Source organism: Megalopta genalis, chromosome 2 (genome assembly GCF_051020955.1).
Source record: "Megalopta genalis isolate 19385.01 chromosome 2, iyMegGena1_principal, whole genome shotgun sequence".
NCBI lineage: Eukaryota > Metazoa > Arthropoda > Insecta > Hymenoptera > Halictidae > Megalopta > Megalopta genalis.
The window spans coordinates 12,296,287-12,318,159 of record NC_135014.1 but is presented as its reverse complement, the minus strand read 5'-3'; the positions used below and the strand labels follow the sequence as shown (position 1 = coordinate 12,318,159).

The 21,873-nt window shown below is 44.8% G+C and overlaps 1 long non-coding RNA gene across 2 annotated transcripts in view; it reads left to right on the top strand.

Annotated features, from left to right (window-relative positions):
- The window catches only part of LOC117227164 (uncharacterized), a 251,767-nt gene that overhangs the window by 80,168 nt on the left and 149,726 nt on the right, over positions 1–21,873 (top strand). For both annotated transcript variants that reach the window (XR_013032635.1, XR_013032634.1), the window contains exon 3: positions 21,768–21,815. This is a non-coding gene — a long non-coding RNA (uncharacterized LOC117227164). The remainder of the gene's footprint in view (positions 1–21,767; positions 21,816–21,873) is intronic.

The following is a 21,873-nucleotide window of genomic DNA, read 5'->3' as shown; positions in this document are numbered from 1 at the left end:
ACGTGCGGCAGACGTGTGCGCGAAAGGTAACCGATTGATATACGACGGGTATTTTATCCGTCGACCGCACTAAGTACATTGATCCACGGTCCGACCGTATAAATCTGGTGGCCGTTTGAGCATGAAATTAATCGACAGGCCGACTCTCTTTCCATGCGTCGCCGCGACGACGTCGGTCCGATCGAAATGTGCTCGGCCGATCGTGTACGCAATTACCGGCGCTCGGACGGCCAAAGGCAGGGCCCGGGTGCTATCCGACGACTTGGCGTTATCAACGACAATTCTAATGGACTTGTCGCGCGAACCACGCGACGCTGCTGTTTTGATCGCCGATCGCCCGTACGCCGCGATAATTTTCTATACGTTTCAAGTTCTGTGTGCTGCACCGTGGTGGCATTGGACGAGGATATTGCAGGACATGCGAGAAAACGTCGTGCGAACTACCGAAAAATTTCAGGGGTTGAAAGGGTGAATTGTACAGCTCGAGGGAATATGTGGGAAAATTGTAGGGGCTGAGGGAGAGGTCTGCAATCAGTTGGGAAAATTGTAGGGCTGGTGGAAAGGTTCTTGTACCTGGGGAAAAATTGGTGGACCTGAGGAAATGTTTTGGAACCTGGGGAAAATTGGGGGACCTGAGGGAATGGTTTAGAACCTGTGAGAAAATTGAAGGACCTGAGGAAATTATTTAGAACCTGTGGGAAAATGATAGGGGCTGAGGGAAAGCTCTGCAATCCATTAGGAAAATTGTAAGGCTGCAGAAGAGGTTCTAGTACCTAGAAAAATATTGTAAGACCTGAGGAAATGTTTTAGAATCTGCGGAAAAATTGGAGGACCTGAGGAAATCATTCAGAACCTATGAAAAAATTGTAGGGAAGAGCTCTACAATCCATTGCAAGAATTGTAAGACTGTAGAAAAGGTTCTAGTACCTGGAAAAATAATTGCAAGACCTGAGAAAATGTTTTAGAACTTGTGGAAAAATTACAGGACCTGAGGAAATGACTTAGAACCCGTGGAAAAATTGTAGGAATTGAGGGAGAGCTCTGCAATCTACTGCAAAAATTATAGGGCTGGAGAAAAAGCTTCAGAATCTGTTGGAAAATTGTGGGGCTGGACGGAAAGCTCTAGACTCTATGGGCAAATGCAGGAGCCTAAGGGAAAGCTCCAGAACCAGCGGAGAAATCGTAACACCCGGGAAACAGTTCTCGAACCCGAGGAAAAATTGTCGAGCCTAATGAAAAAAGCTCTAGGTTCTTCCAACGTATTATCGAAATAATTAAAAAATTGAAATTAGTTTTATTTAACGTACAAGTACCTTATAAATGGACTAAATCATAACCTAAGGAAATTCTGGGCAACCTGCACAAAAATTAATTAACATATAAATTCTGGAAAATCTATAGAGAGTGCAAGGAAATCCGCGACAAAAAGGAAGTACACCGAAGAAGAAACAAGAACACTAAAAATCAGTTAAAAGAATCTTCCCAGCATTTATCGATACGTTTTCACAGGAGAAAAATTCGTACAAATTGTTCAACATCTGCCGGTGTCGCGCACCGTCCCCGTTTAAAGAGAAAGTGTGTCGACGCACCGTGAAAAAATTCGCGGATATCGCGTTCTTCTCGATTGTCCAGAAGGCATTCGGCACACGAACGAAGAGTTTAATAACCAGACCCACGTATTGGTCGCTCGCTGCGTGTTGTTGCGTGGACGTGGAGTTGCACCACGCGACTCCCGACGCGACGCGACGCGTAGGACGTCGCGCTGCGATTCGCGTATGCATCGGGGCCCGCGTGGGCGTCGTGCAACGATGGCCGGTGTTTGCTCGCGAGAGGAAGGGAAACAGAAAGAAAAACGAGCCGCCGGCAGCGAAAAGGTGCTTTTGATTGAACTGGAATGCGCGCGCGGAATAGACCGGCCAACTGATAACACCTAGCCGCCGGCTTTTCCGGGCCATGGAAACGCGCGCCTCGCCCCTCCGCGACTCCCCCGCGCGCGTTTTTATCCCCGACGTCGTCGTCCACCGTTCCGCAGGCGTCGGATTCCGCGCGGCCGCCGCACGCGTTTCGCCCGCCTCCGAACGAATGCCTGGCTCCGCCGCGCTCGGCACGCGTCGTCTACGGAAAACCGGACCGACCTGGCAGTCGTCCGCCTGTCGACCTTACGAGTGTTCCGCGATACCGCGAGATAACGATCGATCGATCGATTTCAATTACTGACCTCGTATCACGCCGCAGAACACACTTCCACGCGGACTTTCTCCGGCTCCGAGCTGCCGCCGCGACTGCAAATCTCTATGTCGATTCGAAGCTCATTGACGGGGACCGCGCCACGAAGCTGAGCAATGCGTAGAGGCGGATTGGGAAATGTAACAGAGAAGTCGGGGCTCGATGCATGATCGCTCGGTTTATTCAAATTCAATATGGATTTTAATATTTCTCATGGATTGTGTATATGAAATTAGTTTTTGTGTTATGGATTTCTGTAAGAATTTAATTTTTGTTAGGAATTTCTGTATGAATTTAATTTTTGTTATGAATTTGTATATGAGTCCATGGTTGTTATGAATTTATGTATGAATTTGTATACGATTTTAGTTTGTATATGAATTTAGTGTTTATCATCGATTCGTGTGCGAATTTTATTTGTATCATGTATTTGTATACGAATTTAATCTGAATTAGGAATTTTCATACGAATTTAATTTGAATTAGGAACTTTTATACGAATTTAATTTGTATCATGAATTTAATGTATATGAGAATTACATGAAAATTATGTGAATTATATGAATTATCTGAATTATATGATTTATATGAATTATATGAAAATCATATGAAAATCATATGAAAATTATATGAAAATTATATGAATTATACGACAATGTACCTAAATTTAACGAGGGTCTTCGACTGCACCAATTCGTACAGACACCAGCAACGAACGTACGGCTTCCGTTTCATCCACGTGTCGCAAGCCAAAGGGTTCGCGTATCTCGCGCGGAGTTATTTTCTTCATTATCGGGGCCGTGTTTTCCTTACGGAGAGAATCATTTCTATTAATAGGAGCGCTTCGCACACACCGGCTCCCGCGAGCCGGTGCAAGCAGACGCGTTGCGCGTCACCTGGATTAGCCGTTGCAACGAAAGCCATTAGATAATGAAACCCGAGGCGACGCGGCGCAGGGTGCTGGGTGCATCTCGGGGGTGTCTGAATTAATTCTGCGAGCCCAGCAGCGATCGTTTCCGTTTCTCCTCGAACCGAGGCGCAAGGTCGAAGATTACTTTCACCGATGCAATTTGCACCGTTGAAAAATCCGTGCTGCATCGAGCTGCATAACTGCGCGAACTCGGCGATGCAATTTCGCCGAGTAAAGATAGCTTGATTTGGTTTCGGTGGACTATCAGGGGCTGGCATTGAGGAGTCTGAGGATCATGAGAACACGTGGAAGGATAATGATCGAGAACCTGAAGGATGAGAGAACGACCTGGACACTGTCGAAGTGTTTAATTTGAGGAGAAGCTGCAGTTGAATTTTTGCAATTGCCAAGCGATTGAAGGCAATTGATTGGTGGAATCGGTTTCGATAGGCTATCAGGAGTTGTCATCGACGAATATAAGGACATGCGGAAGGACAACGAGCGAGAACTTGAAGGATGAGAGGGCGACCTGGACACTGTCGAAGTGTTTAATTTGAGGAGAAGCTGCAGTTGAATTTTTGCAATTGCCAAGCGATTGAAGGCAATTGATCGGTGGAATCGCTTTCGATAGGCTATCAGGAGTTGTCATCGATGAATATAAGGACACGCGAAGGACAACAAGCAAGAATCTGAAGAATAAGAGGAATAATTATGAAGAATAAGAATAATAATTTAACCTGGACACTCTCTCTCTCTCTCTCTCTCTCTCTCTCTCTGCCGAAGTGCTCAATTGCGAAAAAGTTGCAGTTGAATTTTTACAAGTGGCAAGGGATTAGAGCTTGTTAATAACCTTGACATAACCCTGACGTAACCTTGAAACCTCGAATCGGTTCCGATAGACTATCGGGAGCTATCATAAGGACACGTGGAGGGACAACGAGCGAGAACTTGAAGAATAAGAGGGCGACATAAGGATCCAGGTTACATAAGGTTATCGAGGTGCTTAATTACGGAAAACCTGCGGTTGAATTTTTACCGGCGACGTCGATAGCGTCCGAATCGATATCGACGGACCATCCGGCAGCAGCGTGGAGAACTGCAAGGGCACGCGGAAGGACATCGAGGAGGAACCGGAAGGATAAGTTCGTTCCGGAGCTATTGAATTAGCGGGCCTTTTACCGGCAGCCAATCCGCCGCGAACGGTCAGGCAGCAGCTTTCAGGCAGCTCCGGGAATCTCACTCTCTCTCTCTCTCTCTCTCTCTCTCTCTCTCTCTCTCTCTCTCTCTCACTTCTGACTTTTGCGCCGGAAACCAAGGTAAATTTGTTGTGCTCTTGAAGAACCGGCTGTGATGTAATATAGTAATGGATGCGACGATGTTGACTCGGGAAGTATATTTAGGTCTTCGGAGGAAAACTCGGAAGGATCCGGGGCCCCCGGATACAAAATCAACATTTCCTTTTCATATCCGACCGCATACATCGCTCGTAACATCCGTGTTACACAGAGATAATATTGAATCGCCGATGTAGAGAAGTCAAAGGCGGGCGGCGATGGTTCCTCCGCATCGTGCGCGGTAATTATGCGAGCCGCGTTAAGACTAGCTTTTTGTCGCCGCGGACAAAACGAGAGATCCCCGCGTAAATAAACAGCTTCCGGGAGAAGCGGACGCCGTGTTTCCGACCAGGAGAAACCGAGGAATTGTGTATCTCGTTTCGACGCGACGATTCGAGCTTGCTTCGTCCGGAGGACGAAGATTCGTCGCGACCAGAATGCTTCTTCAACTGTTAGGGTTATTTATTCGACGCTTAACGTGTCAATAATTCCAACGAGTTGGAAAGCAACACATAGTTTATATAACCGTAAATTCCTTCAATATTTCCATTGCTTTAAATTTTCACGTGGCAATTTTTACTATAAACGCTTAAAATCCGCAGTCCAACGATAAAAACCGAGCCGACCATCGAACCGTAAATACATTAGGTACATTCAAGAACGTCCATTCCTCTCGATCTGTTCGAATTCATAACGAAAGAAATACCTTTCTATTTAACTTACGTTTAGCATAATTCACCAGGAAAATTCGCGCTTTGCATAAAGATCCCCCGTCTGCGCTCTGTCGCGAACTGCAGACTCTCTCTCTCGCGCCGACGGTTCCAATAAATGAAATGCAGCTGCAGAATTCTGCAGGCGAAAGAAAACGACCGGAACGCCAAGAATATGCTCGAAAATCATGGCGGAGAAGCGAGGAAGTCCGCGAGGCCGAGAAGCTAGAACGAACGAAGACTGTTCGAGAGTGTAAGTGAAAAAAAGCGGAGGAAAGAGTGTTCCGGGAGCGGCGTGGAAGGGGCCGCGGTTACACGTAATTAAATTTGCAAGTGTTAATCGAGTTGGAGCCAATCGATAGCGGCCGAGGACCGCAGACTATTCCGTTTCGGGCTCGGGAAAGAGAGATAGGGTGGGCTCGGGCCGAAGTCGTCCAAGAGTTTGGACAGCGAAGTGCGGCTTCGATCAATAAAATCGGACAAACACGCGAACGGAGGGAGCGAGAGAGGGAGAACAGTCGGTGGCCAGAGGCGAGAGGAAACGACAGTTGAAACTTCTAATTGGAAATGACCGTGTCAATGACCAAGAGTTGCTAACCGAGAAGGGAGAGACGGTGGAAAGAGAGACGAACCGTCGGCTCTTCAATCCTGTAATGACGCTCTTCCTGCACCTTCTATTGGTTCAATCGGTCCACCGGCCCGTCCCGCCGCCCGAATCATCGGTAAAAGTCACACGATCTCGATTACCGGCCCGCGAGCCGACCGTCCCGTCCTTTTCGGAACTGTCTGCGGCACCCCGGCCACCGGAAACTCGAATCATTGCTCCGACTCGGGAACAAAGGGGACGCTCGAAACATAAAGCCGGCCCGCCGCGGCCCGATCCGGAACCGTAAAAACCCCGGCCCAGGTTTGTTGCACTTCGACGGGAGAATCGCCCGGGAATACCATGCGGAGGACTAATCGCCTGGAAGAGCCACCGAGGTTGACTTTTCAGCGGCGACAGGACGATTAAACGGCGAAGTGGATTTTCCGGAGAGACCAGTTGTGGGACAGGCTTTTGGGGACCGTCTTTGTAAAAACGGCCTAGATGATTGTCTAGGAGACTGTCCGAAAGACTAGCTAGAAGACTAATCATCGCCTTAACTGACTGCTGAAGTTAATTCTTGACTAATTTACAAAACGTCAGGCCGAAGAAGAGGATCAGCTAAATGAACCGATCACGAAATATTTTCTTGAAGAATTTGTAACGTGTTTAGCTTCTTCGTAGTGCTCGTGGACGAAGAAACGACCTGGAAGGTCGTCTAGAAGATCACCTAGAAGACTGTTTAGAAAACTATCTAGAAGATCACCTAGTAGATCATCTAAACAATCACTTAGAAAATCACGTGGAAGATTATCTAGAAAATCACCTAGAAGATCACCTAGAAGACTATCTAGAAGATCATCCAAAAGACTACCTAGAAGACAGACCAGTACTTAAAATAACAATAAATGCTGAAGTTGATTTTGAAGAACCTAAAAAACGTCAGTCCGAAGGAAAGGACCAGCTAAATGAACCAATTATGAAATATTTTCTCGAACAATTTGCAGTGCTTAACAATCTGAAGTACGCAAAGTCCAGGGAAGAAGCGTTCGACCCGTTTTCCAAAGTCTCCCAAAAAATATCGGCCGAAATATGACAGTCTCTCGGAGACGCAGACTTGATCGAATGATTGAAGAATCTACGATGAAAGTTTTCACGGGTTCCGGGATGGAGGAACCAGCAGCTCGTCCGGGCGCGCGATTTAACAAGCGTCCCGCAGCTTAATCGCTTCATCGACCGGTTACTCGAGCCGACGCGTCGCGGCCCGTTCAGGACAATGTGTGTATGCAAATACATTCGCAAGATTGATGACACGCGAAAGATATATTACGGGCGCAGCCCCGTAATCAATTGACCTTAGAACCGACACGATCCACGCCGTCGGAGAGTGCAACGATCGATGCACCGTCTGCCGGCGAGGTATTATCGTATCATCGATATCCACCCTCGCCGGCGTCTTGCGACTTCTTCACCGGATACAAAAGAAGCCCTTTGCCTCTATAAATCTATCCTGTGCGTAAACAGGCCGACGAATCTATCGGTCTGCATCGGGCTGTACACGGAGCACGAGTCGTTAAGGAATGCATCGATTAGCTTGCAATGCTTCTTTAACCATCGACTCTAAGCTGGATTGTCATTTTCTTCTGCCCCGACCGAGTGAACGAAAATTTTGAAGAAATTCTACAATATAGATCTATCGTGCACGCGCCGTTTGCTTTTTGTTTCGTTCGAATAGCTCTAGTGGTTTTCGAAAGGGGCGCTTTCAAAGTTAAGGATTGTTTTCTCCATACCTTGTACTGTCTTTAAAGACGGCCTCCATGGAATGATTTTTTTCTATCCGCACTGAGTGACCGAAAATTCTAAAGAAAATCTACAATGTACAGCTATTATTCACGTACCATTTGCTTTATGTTTCGTCGCAATAGCTCAAGCGGTTCGCAAAAGAGGCGCTTCCAAAGCTAAGCGTAGTTATCTCCACAACTTGTACTCTCTACAAAGACAGCCTTCGTAAAATGATTTTTATCTACCCTTACCGAGTGACCGAAAATTCTGAAAAAATTCTACAAAGTATCTCTAACGTACGCCTAATATTTACATTTCGTTCCATTCGAACATCCCGCATAGCAATCGAGAGAATCGCTCCCATAGTCGCGCCAAATTTTTGCCCGAAACCTCAGGAAGCGGTGTATTCATCGCATCGATGATTCGAATGGGACATTTACGGAGATGGTTCGCCGTTAGCACGGCAATTATTTTCGACAGTGGGTGGCAGGCTGGCGCGCGTAGGAGCAGCAACGGGGCAGCGCCTTCGGCTCGGGGAACAATAAGATGAGCGCCGATAAGAGATATGCAACGCCGGATGCCGGAAGCATAATGCGCGGTCCCGGGCATTCAAAGGGAACGGTATCGCGGTCGCCTTCAGCAAACAAGCTATTTACACCGATGATATCCGAGGTGGCGAATAGGAATACCGCGTCGGGGCTCGCGCTGCCTGGCCAGGACCGTGTCAAGGCGGGGGTGGGCTGCCAAAGGCTCCCGCGGCCCGAGTAATATGATTATTCTGCTCTGCCGGATGGCCCGAATCCGTGCGGCAAACTTTCGAAGTTGCGCGCGAGAGTACCACTCCAAGATAATGAAACGATCCACAAGTTGTCGAGTGTTCGCTGCCATCCCTCGGCTTCCTTTCACCCCTTTCTTCGGCCTGCCAGGTCCCCGGTCCTTCTACCGCCTTAGCCGGGCGTCCTGTTTCACCCGCGAGAAGATCAGCCGTCAGACGCGGCCACCCAGAATATTTCTTTCCTCGCGAAACGAGCCGAGTTTCCCCGAGTTATTGTTATCCTCATCGACTCCCCTCTCCGGCCGCCATTTCACCCCGGGGTTGCCGCGCGTCCTTTTTTTGGAAAGGGTGGTCCTTCGATCAGCTCTCTTTCTTCAGTTGAAAACAAGGGCCGAGCGTCCTTTATCTCGAAATCAAACGTTGATTCGATAAACATTTGACTCTAACAAATGATACACGATTTTAAAAAGAGCTGATTATAAACGTTGGAATATCTTTTAAATGGTTTTCAATTTTTGCGAGATCAGCGTACCGTGAACTAAATGATGAAATAACCGAAACAGGTGTTTGGTTAAACGTATAAAACTTGATTTATTTATACGTTTTAATTTCGAAGAAAGTTGTTTAGAGTACGATGCACGTTTTCTCGAGTCTGCCAAAAATACGGAACAATTACAATCTCAAAAATTCAATGTTCACCTTCGCTTTGCTTCGAAAAGTTTCAAATGTCTTCCGACGTTTTTTCACGTCCGCGAATTAACAATTTTTCTTTGCTCGATCGTTGTTTCAAGAATTGGTTCGACCGCGCGAGCATCAATTCCAGAATAGCGCTCTCGACTAATTGACAAACGACAATGAGAATTAACGCGAGCATATTTCGCGGTGTCCTTTGTCGCGACTCGACGAAGTTGCCGAGCCTGGCATGCACCCCCGCGCAGCCCCAACCCCGCCCTTCGAACGCGGTTTTTATCGGCCGGAGGGAGCGTTCAGCGGCGCGGCACTCCACCAACCCTCCCTTAAACTCGATCGACGTTTATGAAATTCCCGGCGATTGAATTAACCGATTCCGGGCGGCCGACTCGGCTTAATAAGCCGCCGCCATCTTGAACCGCGACCGACGACCCATTCAGCGCTGTTTACGAAAGCGAGAGGGCTCCTTTCTCGGCGACGAGTGTTAATGGCGACGGTAATTCATCGGCCTCCGAAGCGAACTTTCGAATTCTATGCGAGGCTCGCCGCATTTTCATGTTTCCGTTCTTTCCGCGCTCTCGTTTAAACCGCCCTCTTCGCCATCCGACGTGGAACTACCGCGGAGAAATTCTAAGGGCACTGGAGATCTCGTCGGAAACTGAGCGAACGGCTTCGGCATTCTTGCTGTTGCAGCATCCGCTAAATAGGCTACAGAGAAACGCGTAAGTAGACGCGGATTTGGCATAATCGAGTAACGAAAGAGAATTCAGATGATTACTTCATTCGTCTGTTGGTTTCTAATTGTCTTTTTGGAATTTGCTATTAACATTATTATTATATTAACATTAATTATATATATATTTATTATTTATTATTATATTAATATATATATTAATAACTTAATTATTATATATTATTATATAACCTAATTAATATATATATTAATATAATTATATTATATTAATTAATTTATGCACCGAAAGTTGTTCAAGTGTCAAAAAGACAAGCTCGATAATTTTCTGTCGAATAAAAATATTGTCACGTTAACTGCAAAATAGATGGTTCAAACATCAATTAAAATTAACGTGTCTTTTGATAAATTTATATATATTTTATTATATATAACGTTGTCTCTGAAATATTATTTTGAACATATTATTTTTTCTTACACTTGCGTCCACGATCACTCTTTCGAAATAACACGTTACTTTATCTCAGAATTAATGAACATTGCTAATAAGTGAACATTGCTTTTCAAGTAACATCGCATTTCATTCTAGAATTATTCGAAATAATTATTCGAAATAATTACACGAAATTCCCCATGGAGATCGTACGGCGATCCTAATTACCAGAAGGGAAGCCCGTAAGGGATCCGCAATAATGAAATTCGAACATCGCTTCCGCGGCCATATTTGAAATCGAGAACCAGCGAAACGACGAATTAAAAATCATCGCGTTGCATATCATTTCGAACATCGCTTCCGCGGCGGTTCCGCAGCTACGAAATCGAAAACCGCCGAAACGAATCGATCGAGATATTCGAAAACGCTGTCGTTTTCGGAACGCGTCGATGTTATTTTTATTAACAATCGAAAACAACAGCCCCGCGAACGAACGATCTGTTGCACAGTTGTGTTTCCAGCTTCGATTTCAAAGAAAAATTAGCCCGCGTTTCCGCGGCGCACCGACGAGAATTCCTTCGCGTTTTTCCGCAGGACGCGCGCACCGCGCGGTGTCTCCTCGCGCAATTGCATCAACGTTCCGCCGGGATGCACCGCGGTTCTGCGCGGAGCTAATATACCGCACAGTCGTGCCCGTAGTTTATCGTCCGAATTTATTGGCTAACCATTTTCTCGGCGCGCCGGCGAACCCGAGGCTCGTCGCGTCGCAGTATCGCCGCGAACTTCTGAACAATATTAACGCAGCTTCTCTCCGATGATTCCCCTAAGCCTCGACTGTCAGCGGCATTGTTTCGAGCCAGTGGGTTTATTAGCGAGAAACTCGTTTAGTTGGCAACTTCGCCGCCTGCCGCATTCATAGAAATCCGGGGACGTTCGTCGCCGCGTCGCGCTGCTACCAGCCTCGACGTTTCATCGGGAACCGTGCGCGTATCGGCGTGTCGCACCCGCTTTCCCGCCGGCTTCTTGTTCTTTCGAACTTTCGACCGACAGACTACGTTGGGGCAGACACTACGTGCCCCGAATGCACCGGTCTCCGAACCACCTCTTTTATCAATCGCGCCGCTAACGAGCTGATTACCCGGCCGCCTCCGATCGGCTAATGAGCCGGCGACGATGCGCCAAATCGAGCCGACCCAGTTCTTTCGCCGGCTCACGAAGGTCACGGATTTTACCCCGCGTCTCTCGGTGGCCAATTATACCGTCCACGAGCGCACAACCAATCCCGTTTGTTTTTTTTTACGAAATTATCGGCTTCAGAGTAACGCGCGCGATCGAGGACGCGTGGAGACTCGACGAGTCTTCCGACCTTTCGTTCCGACATTTCTACGCAATGGATCGAACTAATTTGATGTTTTTGCGGCTGAAGACGGGATCTCTGTGCGAAATGAACGCTGGCTGCGTTAATTGCAAGCTGCGGAAACCAATCGCAGCCTTCGGTCTTTCTTGAATCGTTTTAAAAAGCGTAGACTACTATGTTCACATTTTCAATTTCTTTCAATGTTTCCACCGGTTTAAATGTCACCGATGCATTTTTGCAAGTACGATTAACCGGTCGTACTTGGTGGAATTATAAGTTGGTGGAATTATAAACGCTCTTTTTCGTAGAACATCGCCGAATAAACTCTTCGAACTAAGCAAACGAAACGTTGCAACGAAAATGGCAACGAATATGAAAATTGCAATGAATATAATCTTTCAACGAACGTGTTCCAGTAAATTCTCCCTAATTGCCGCTGAAATTCTGCATAAAAATGAACAATTTTGGAAGAGGATATACCTCGCGGATCGTTTTTATAATTGTTGCAAGGCTCGAATAATCGTATCTAAGTCAAATCGTCCAGTTTTGCGGGCGATGTGAGCGCGAATTAGGGAGAAATTACAGTGATCTGAGCGGCAATTAGGGAGAATTTACTGTAGTTACATTTGGAGGTCTCGGTAGGATCAAATCGAGAACGGATTTGCGGCACAATGGGGCGCATCAGGGACGAATTGTTGAAGCTCGGCCGGCCGGTGGCAAAGTGGTTGAACGTCTTCCAAGATCGCGGAGGTCCGTCCAGGACTCCGGCACCGTTGCGGCTGACGTCGATCGGATGGATCGGACCGATTGTTATCGGCGACCAATGAGATCGATGTATTTATGTGACCCACATGTGCATAATGTAATGGCTTGGACCTGGTCCGTCCCGTGCAGACGCGAGCTGCGGCAGCTGCAGTTAATGCATCGCGGGACACGGCGTTACCATCGCTTATGTCTATCGGAGGCCGAGCGGATCGCTCCGGCGCGCGCGCGCGCGTTCCAGCGCCACCGTAAATCTACATTTACTGATTACCCGGTCGCTCGTCGAAATTGCCGCTCAAAAACCGAGACCGAGCCCCGGAGAAACCATAAATTCGACCCCGGAGAACCGAGTCCCAGCTTTCGGCGCTCTATGAACCAGGGCCGAGTGCCGTTCCTAAGAACGGCCCGGCCCCTGGTCGCTTCCGTGCTAATAGAAATTTTGATAAATCGCGACGCCGTTTCTTTCTTTTGCAACAGCTTGCGCTGACAATTTGGACCGGCCCGTTTGCCGCCTTATTTTCAATTAGGGCGCAGGAGCGTTAGCGAGGACAATGTTTCTAGGAACGGTCTTCAGAGAATCATTTTTTACCACGCTCGACGATGAGCCTAAAATTCTGCAAAATATTACTCGATGTAGAGTTAAGGTACGGCTACGAGTGAATTTTGTTTCACTCGAATATCTTACGTGGTATTCGAGAGAAGCGCTTTTAAAGATAGCACTTTTTATCTCCAGGTCGCGTATTGTTTCGAACAACCCCCTCTGAAAACTTATATTTTTCTATCATCTACAATAGTTCTAAAATTCCGCAAAAATTATACAATGTAGGGCTGATGTAGACCTTTTATTTGAGTTTTATTTCGTTCTGATATCTCATCCGGTATTCGAGAGAAGCGCTTTTAAAGACAGCGCTTTTTATATTCAGGTTCGCGTATTCTATCGAACAACCCCCTCCAAAAACTCATTTTTTTCCTATCATCTGCAATAGTCATAAACTTCCGAAAAAATTATACAATATAGAGCTGGTATAGACCTTTTATTTGCGTTTTATTTCATTCTGATATCTCACCCGGTATTCGAGAGAAGCGCTTTTAAAGATAGCACTTTTTATCTCCAGGTCGCGTATTGTTTCGAACAACCCCCTCTGAAAACTTATTTTTTTCTATCATCTACAATAGTTCTAAAATTCCGCAAAAATTATACAATGTAGGGCTGATGTAGACCTTTTATTCGAGTTTTATTTCGTTCTGATATCTCATCCGGTATTCGAGAGAAGCGCTTTTAAAGACAGCGCTTTTTATATTCAGGTTCGCGTATTCTATCGAACAACCCTCTCCAAAAACTCATTTTTTTCCTATCATCTGCAATAGTCATAAACTTTCGAAAAAATTATACAATATAGAGCTGGTATAGACCTTTTATTTGCGTTTTATTTCATTCTGATATCTCACCCGGTATTCGAGAGAAGCGCTTTTAAATACAGCATTGTTTATCTCCAGGTCGCGTATTGTTCCCAACAACCCCCTCTAAAGAGTCATTTCTTTCTATGCTCCACAATATCCCTAAAATTTCGCAAAAATTACACGATGCAGAGCTAACACCTAGTACACCTATTATTTGCACTTCGCTCCGTTCTAATATCTCGCACGGTAAACGCGAGAAGCGCCCCCGGAGTTCATCTCTATTTCGCCCGAGCTTGGCTCGCAAGATCGAGCTTACGAATATGTGAACCGTTCGAAGCAGATGCTTCGTAGGGAGTTTATTCCGCGGATTCAGATGTCGATGCTTGCGCTCGAGCCTCGGCATGAATTTTGCAATTCCTCGGAGGACACATTTTCGCAGTAGACTCGAAGTTTTTCGGTCGGATCGATCGATCGCCGATATCTGAAGGATATTTGTCGCTGCGCAACGAGGAGAAACGGCCGACGACTCGTCGACCGTGGAGTGAACGCACTCTCCGCCGCCTGTGAGAATTTCGGATGCGGCGATACGCCGGTGGGAATCGCGTGGCACGCATTGTGCGCACGGTGGTCGGAGGACGGAGGAGGATACGCGAACAGTACGCGTTTCCGAGCCGGTCTCCTTCGACCCTTGCTCCCCGGGTCCCTCCACTCCCCGCGTTTTCATTCCGCAGCCGGTCCCGTAATTAACGGAGCTGGCGACAAGCCTGTCCCCCATGGATGACTTGCGCCAACGGTCGAAACTGTGGACTTAAATTGGCGAAATTCAATTTTTAGAATTTTCAACGAAGGCAAACAATTTTTTGATTGCCCGTATCGAAACTGGCGAATTTAAATCGTCGAAACCGTAGACTTTTGAATGGTCGATTCAATTCGGTCGGTTCAATTTTCTTCTTAATTTTACCGAAGGCGAGCAATTTTCATTGGCCGAGGCAACGATTCCTCGATTTTTCTGTATATTTCTCGGCGCGCTCGAGTTTTTCTATTCTCCGTCGAACGTTCGAAATTTTCGCGCAGTTTTCGCCCGAATGAAAGTATTTCCGACAAGCGTGCCCTATAACCTGAATTCGAATTGTTCCGAGGAGAACAGGGTCCGCCATTGTACCGAAGATATTTCGCGGACGGGATGAATCATCCGGCGACGTTAATGGCACGGTCCCCGGGGACCGGCTCGAACGATAATTCCCGGCTGATCAGCTTCCTCTATTTCTCTTATTTCCTTCTGATCCGATTTCGTTGGTGCGCCGGGCAATTCATTAATTAGAGCATGTGCACGCCGCTGAACTAATCCAGTCGAAAAGTTCGACGTTATTGGAATCCCGGTGTAATCGAACCCCGGGCCGACATCTTTTCCTGCCGGCGAACTCTCTCGCGCCAATTATTTTGCCGTGCCATTAACGCCCCGCGATTTTATTATTCCGTGACCGCGATGTTCTTTTATTTGAACGCCGAGCAATTTATCAGCCGGCCCGAACGAACAACTTTCCATCAAAATCTGCGGGTCTAATCGTTCGCTGTTAACACAACCCGCCGACGCAATGAGGACGCGTCTGACGCGTTCGCTTGCTTTTTGAGAATTTTAAGAACGAATTTATTTGGACGGGTTTATTGGTTTCTGTGTTAGAAAGGAGTAATTATTACAAAGTGTACGTAAGCCAAACCAAGACGATTTTAGATATATAATTTATAATAACAAAGAGGAGATTCGTGTCTTCATAGTCATTGATAGATAGTGGATTTTTAGGCAAGATAAAAATTGTCCAAGATAACTGCGAGAAATAAAAATTAAGTAGCAAATTCGTTATTTTTCTGTAATCATTTAAATAGATTAAAAGTGATACATTGATGTTGTTAAATTCTTTGAATTCTTTTACAATTAGCTATTTCATCGTAAATGCATAAAATTCGCTGTCTAGTATTTCCAAATACTATCTTAAATAATTCTAATGTAATTAATATATTTTTCTAACATCGTCAATACAATTCTAATATAATTAATATAATTCTAATGTAATTAATATATTTTTCTAACATCGTCAATCTAATTCTAATATAATTAATATAATTCTAATGTAATTAATATATTTTTCTAACATCGTCAATACAATTCTAATATAATTAATATAATTCTAATGTAATTAATATATTTTTCTAACATCGTCAATCTAATTCTAATATAATTAATATAATTCTAATGTAATTAATATATTTTCTAACATCGTCAATATAATCCTAATATAATTAATGTAATTCTAATATAATTCTAATGTATATAAACAATTCTAACAATTAATATAATTCTACTATATATAAATAATTCTAACAATTAACATAATTCTAATATAATTCTAATATATACAAATAATTCTAACAATTAATAATATTAATCTGAACAATCCTAACACAGTTCTAACATAATTCTAACATATTGAATATCAAATATTTCCAACAATCTTGCTACTTTTATTACGTTCGACTGAACGAACAAAGTACGAAAGGCTCCCTACAATCTGAATAATTCGAATAATTCTCGAACGAAGGATGCGAAACCGTCCCAGACAGGTTCGTCGCGAAGCCCGCGTAAAACGATCGTAATTTAAAACGTTCGGAAAGAATGGTTCCACGGGCTCCGTTTCTTGCGCAGATCGGCTTGACAAGCGAGCACGATCGACGCTCGGTCCCGCATCAGAAATTCCCGTCCAGTTAGCGTGTCGGACGCACGGTGCACTAGGAACGCGTCGTCGCTGGTCGAACATTCCTCGCTGAGAAATTTATGAAGCGGGCAGTTTACCGGGAATAGCTGATTTCCGGCAGCGAAGACAATAAGATTGCGAGTCGCTGCCGGCTGTGTTCCCGCGTGCCGGCTGCGTTCACGGTCTCGGTTCCGCGGCGTTGCTCGTTGCTCGTGGCCCGAATTCCCTTGTCTGGAATTACCGGCAATTGCGTAAGAGGGAATTGCTCGTGTGCGTGAGCGCGTGTAATTCGATTTCAAGTTCACGGAGAGAGAAAGCTGGGTAAACGGTTGTCGCGAGCGACGAGACAGACGCGCGCGCGCGCGATTGTTCTACACGATCGAACGAACGAATCGTTTTCAGTCGCCTCGTATCGGCGAGCTTGCAGAATGCGACTCGCTGATTCGCCGATCTCTTATCCAGAGATCGCAGAACGGTCCGCGAAATTCGGCGAGGCAGACTTGAGCGAACATGGAAGTTGCTGTTGCTGGTTATGCTATTTAAATGCTGGAACAAAGATCAGAAATATGGTGTAGTGATTATTTCTACAATTAACGAAGCAAATTGAGAATTAAAATACATCAAAGACATTAAAATTGAAGAAAGAAAGAAATTCTAAAGGGGCTTCTGTGAAAGAAATTCGTCGAAATGATTCGTTTCGCGATGTTTACTTTGCAATTTCTGATATTAATAAAGAAAATTGTAAAAGAACAAAATCAGAAACCAGTCATTTCGGCTTGGTAGTTCTAGTATTAAAGAAACAAATAACTATACCACATCTGTGTCTTACAATTTTAATTTTACAGAAAAATCTGTCTATGTAATCTATTGGGTTGGCAACTAAGTAATTGCCGATTTCAGTTATAGATGTCTCTCACTCCCATTTTTATGATATCCGTAAATGTTATATTATAAAATTATTATTATTATTATTATTATTACTATTATTATTATTATTATTATGTTATTTTTATTATCCGTGAATGTTAGCAACTGGTCAAATTGAATGCAGCGGTCAAGGAAAAGCGACCAAAATTGGTCAATCGTAAAGGTGTCATTTTCCACCAGGACAATCATAGGCCGCACACGTCTTTGTCCACTCGGCAAAAATTGATGGATATTGGTTGGGAATTGATGTTACACCGACCATATAGCCCTGATCTCGCGCCATCGGATTACCACTTATTTCGATCCCTGGACAACTCCGTTCGTGGTAAAACTTTTAACGATGATGACGCTGTAAAATCTCACTTAACTCAGTTTTTGGCCGAAAAGGATCAGACTTTCTACGAGCGTGGAATTTTCAAGTTGTCAGAAAGATGGCAAAAGGTCATCGAACAAAATGGAAAATGCATTACAGATTAAACTTCATTCCAAGTGAAGAAGAATTTTTTATTTCATTGAACAAATCGGCAATTACTTAGTTGCCAACCCAATAATTATAAGAGAAATTTTTCGCGGTTTAAATAAATCCAAAAAATCTCGTCGTTTTTACGATATACATATAATAATCGTGTTTAGAGCTCGGCAGATCTCCGCGCGCGGTTCTTCCAATAACTCTTTAGTGCCGCACGCATATTTTCGACCACCTGGTTCCGTCGCAGGTCCGATAGGACCATGCCCGAATGCAAAATGGAGACAACGGCGCGGACGAAGCTGTAACGAAACGTATTCTCCGGGGAGGATACGCGGTGGAAAATTTTAACGATCCTCCCTGTGTTTTATCACGGCTGCTTGCATGATATAACATGTAGTTTTATATGGACCCACGGGCTGCCGTTGCTATCCGGCTCGCCGCAGGATCCTCGTGCTACCACGGGGGGTGTTATATTTCCTAGCAATGGGTGGTAAACTTTTTTTTCCTGGCCCCGGTTATGATATACGCTCAAATCCTGGCTTAGCCGTCTCTCTTGCGATTTCCACGATAAACTTCTTGCTTCTTTATCCCCGGGGTTTATCCTGCAACCCGCCGCCGCCGCCACCCCTCTGTGAAATTATTAGCCTGCCCGTTTATGGGACCACCGGATCTTTCATATTTTGGCAGCCGGGCAACTATCGCTGTGGTAACAGCGTCGGCTTTCAATTTGCCGGGAACTCGCGGCTCTTTTCTAGTTTTGCACGAGTTTTTAGACATTTTTTTTTAAATCGGCGAGGTCTTAAAGACTTGTTTTCCATAATTTTTGTTGACCACGAGTCGAGCTTTCCAATATTTTGTCTTGATTAAGATGATCTTGGACACGGTTTTCCAGAATTTTTTTCTTTTTAATTAAAATTTGTTCGAACTGATTCGAATTGATTCATTTTTTGCTAATGAAGATTCACTTAAATAATTTTTCTTGATTAAGGTACACTCGAACACAATTTTCCATAATTTTTCTTGATTAAGATACACGTAAACATTGTTTTCCACAATTTTTCTCGATTGAGGTACACTTTAACACAATTTTCCACAATTTTTCTTGATTAATATAATCTCGAACTCAGTTTACAAAATTTGCCTTTATCAAGATATTCTCGAACACAATTTTCCATGCTATTATTGTTACTATTATTATTATTATTATTATTATTATTATATTATTATTATACTATTATTATTATTATTATTTATGAACTAACCAGCCAAAATACCCTTCAAATTACAGAATAAATATAAACAGTGATTTAATTCGAAAATACACAGTATAAATTGCATCGAATGACAAACACGTTTCATTGACATCGTATTGGGCCCAGCAAGGGACACTTTCGTACATCAGGCCCCTAAAGGAACCTAAACGACAACCGTCAAAGCCACGAAACCCTGATTTCGCAAAACTATCGTGTGGTACAGCCACTTACCGGTCTCGCTATTACTCGCATGCGACTCCACTGCCCCGTTCCCTTCTCCAGGTCGGTTTTCTAATTCTCAGGCGGAGCCTAATTAACGGGCGTAAGTAACGCGTGTAATTAAAGAGAGGGTAATACATTCACCAGACGGCGGCGGTATCGCGAAGAAACGACAGGAAAACTAGCTGGTGCCACCTCTTAATGGCCCCTCCTCGCGTACCCTCTCGTCCTCTCACGCACTCTCTCTCTCTCTCTCTCTCTCTCTCTCGCTCTCTATTTCGTGGGATATGAGCTCGCAGGAGAGTGTGCGAACGTCACAGTCCCTGAACACGGGCCGCCTGTACAGGCCGTTTCATTTAACTTTATTCCTCGAATAGGGAGCTCGATTTAGAACGCGCTTTGCAACTTTTTTCTTGGAAAACTAGCAAGCGATTCTTCTCGACAATTTTATTTCGAGGAATATGTACGATTGTATTCATTGTGAAATATTTGTTAGAATATATATAAACATTTATACAAGGTTTTGTTATTTCTTTGAAAAACCACGTTCGGTCAGGAGACCGGAAGAGACTGATCTTTAGGAATTTTTTCTGAAGGACCTAGGAAACGAATCTCTTCGCAACTTTCACGATTCTTTACCCCACATTCAAGGAATATATACGAATTTTTTCATTACGAAATATTCGTTAGAAGTGCATATACATAAACATTTATTACCCAATCTTCAAAGCACCGCGTTCAGTAAGCAGTCACCAAAAAGACTGATTTTTAGGAATTTTTCCCATCGAAACTAGAAAACGATTCTCTTTGCAACTTTCCGGATAATTTGCCTCGTGTTCAAGGAACCAGCACAAATTTTCTTGTCGAAAAATATACGGCAGAAATAAGCGTGCATAAACATTTATGTACGGCTTCATCGCGTACCGTGAAAAAGCGAGACTCGGTAGGCCGACCAAAAGTGATTTTGGGGAATTTTTTTCTGGGTACCTACGCAGCGGTTTCTCGCGAAATTTCCAGGACACTCTGGCCCATGCTCGAGGAACGAGCACGAATTTTTTCGTCGCTTAATACGCGGTGGAAAGGTTCGCGGCAACGGCGAAAGCTCGTGCGCGGCGTCGCACGGGAATAACTCCGGTCTAAACTTAATACTCGGAGCGTTATCGATTCGATGACAGTGTTCGTCTTGTGCGCGACACACTTTGACCGTTCCGCGGCCCCGCGGATTGTGCATTTAAACGAAGCACGCGTCCGCCGTCGCTGGTAAAAAGGTTGACAGGGAACACTCGGCGCGGGAGTAGCGGGTGTCGATCGATCCGGGGCCCTCCCCTGTGAAAATTGAGAGACTCATCGGCGTAGAAGAAAAAAAAAAGGTTCCGATCAGTGATTCTGTCAGTTCGCGTCGGATTCCGCGGGTTCATTCGTTTCGGTGGGCTGTCGCCCTGACAGGGCTTAATTTATGACGGGCCCCCGACGCGGCCGGTATTAAAATCCATAATGAATGAGCAAAATGAATTACACAAGCGCCACGCGTCTACCGTTTCGACGAGGACACGATTTTCGGAGCCCCGGCACCCGGGGCCATTTTCAATAGCGCCGTTCCTGGGAACGCCGATCTTTCATCAAAACTTCAGCGACGTATTCATCATTCTTTAAATTGCCACAATACGGTCTTCAGCGGCTAAAATTCATCTCCGGGACATTCAGGACGGCGGATCATTTTTTATATTCGAATGGCACGCCGTTGAATATGTTTGGCATTTACGACCACCATTTCCAGGCTGTCTATTATCAAGTGCCACGCGGACAAAAATGCTCGGAATATTAAAGTGATTCGATACATTTTTTAAATTCGAATGGCACACTGTGTTGCCGCGTGTTTCGTATTTATTTTTTTATCATTTCCAGACTGTCTGTTAACAAGTGCCGTGTGTACAAAAATATAAAAGTAATTTAATAAATTCTTTTTTTATGCGCGACGAGAATACAACAAAAACAGCTAGCTGAATAACTTAAATAAATACAGAAATGTTAGTGGAAAAATTAAAGAATAAAATATTCGTTTCGTAACGAATTTAATTCTACATTGCAACAGTTAATTGGTTAATCGGTGAAACCGAAACGAGAAAATTAAAATAAATACCAGTTAAATTCTTTCGTATCGTAAAAATTATATAAAAATTCGATTCATGCGAATATGTTGCAATAAAAATGATTTTCCATGGCAAGCAACCTGTTAAGCCGGCGCGGAGAGAACGGCGAACGCTATGAATTTTGAACATGATCGCGAGCAGCCCGTTCACCGTCGAGCAGAATGTTTAGTTTTCGCGACCGATTCCAAATAAAACGGGCTGTTTACCGTTTACCATTCGAAATGGCATTACGGGCATCCGTTTGCCGGCCGATGCAGACGGCGTTGCACCGCGCGATAGAGGCAACAGCCCGTAGATATAGCGGCGCCTCCGTCAAACTACATTCCCGTCTTTTTGTCTTTTCAGAAACGGAGCTGCCTGGCGGAGGGCTCGGATCCGGAGCCACGCGAAACGGTGAGTCTCTCCTCCGACCGTTTAATGCGATTATAAATTGTAAACGGCTGGGAAGAAC